The 1,215-nt window shown below is 38.5% G+C and overlaps 1 pseudogene; it reads right to left on the bottom strand.

Annotated features, from left to right (window-relative positions):
* Window positions 1-927, bottom strand: part of LOC105293966 — a 28,714-nt pseudogene extending 27,787 nt beyond the window's left edge.
* Window positions 928-1,215: the final 288 nt, after the last annotated feature.

Raw genomic sequence — 1,215 nt, 5'->3', positions numbered from 1 at the left:
TCAAAACTATTCTAAGGCTCCATATTTCTCCTACATTGTCCTTCAAAATAAGTCAATGCTTCTGACCTCTTTTAACAATTTCCAATCTATTAAACAGAACTGCCAGGTGGAACCCTGCAACCTTTTTATCTTGAATATTTTGCCTCTCCTTGGTCCCTTGGTTAGTGTTCAGGGGCTATGCTACTTGAGTTGCTGAGGTCGGGGAAGGGGGAGACTTGAGTAGCACCCTCGGTGCCAATGTGTCTAGCAAAGTCCTGATTCCTCAGTGTCTGTTGGCAGGCCCTGCGCATTGAGAGATGTCAGAGCACAGAAGGAAACAGGAGGACACCTCCAATGACACATCTCTCATTTAGGGAAATATTTGTTATGTCAGTTTAACTCTTCCTCCCATGAAATCTGTGGTTGCCATGATAATGGGAAAGAGGTAAATACAGGAGAGGATTATAAAATATTTCACTGTGGGAAGTATTTTATTGTAACATCCAAGCTTTGTTCAAAAAGGGCACTTTTGACCTGGGCAGATAATTAATTTACTACTGTAGTGTTTAGCTAAATGTAAAAATATCAGTAAAATACCCTTCAATGCTCTGAAATACAACTGTCATTTTTTTTTTTCATATGGTCCCAGAATCCTGACTAGATACAGCTAAAGAGAAATAGATCCTGATATTGGTAACCCAAAGAATCAATGCAGGCTTAAACAGAATTGATTATTTTTAGTTCATTTTGGATGAAGCAACAGTATTTATGACATCCATCAGTCTGGAATTCTAGGTTGACATCATCTCTTCCAAAATGCTTTTTCTGTTGTAGACATTGGCTTTCTCTCTCCTTCATCATAATGGCTGGACTCTACTTGGGCCACTTACCATTCTGTACTGTGTCCTGATTATCTCGCCCATCTCCACACTCGTGCCTTGATAGCATCTTTACATCTGCACTGTTTAGCAAATGGCTTAACATAGGGTGAGCACATAGGAAATAGTGTTGAATACGTGCTTGCCAAAATAAATCAAAGAAATTTAAAAATTATTTTTTAAATTGATAAACTTCCTGTACCAGGAAGGTTGAGTAACTGGCTAATCTTTCTTCAGAAAACAACTATAAACCCTGGACACACACACGCATAATCCAAGAAACCTCCTGGGCCATGAGATTTCACTGGTGAATTCTATCAAACATTAGAAGAAATAACATCAAGTACTTTCAGAAAAT

The sequence above is a fragment of the Pteropus vampyrus genome, unplaced genomic scaffold, assembly GCF_000151845.1.
Source record: "Pteropus vampyrus isolate Shadow unplaced genomic scaffold, Pvam_2.0 Scaffold80, whole genome shotgun sequence".
NCBI lineage: Eukaryota > Metazoa > Chordata > Mammalia > Chiroptera > Pteropodidae > Pteropus > Pteropus vampyrus.
Note: the sequence above shows the minus strand (reverse complement) of the source record. Positions and strands in the feature narration are given on the sequence as shown.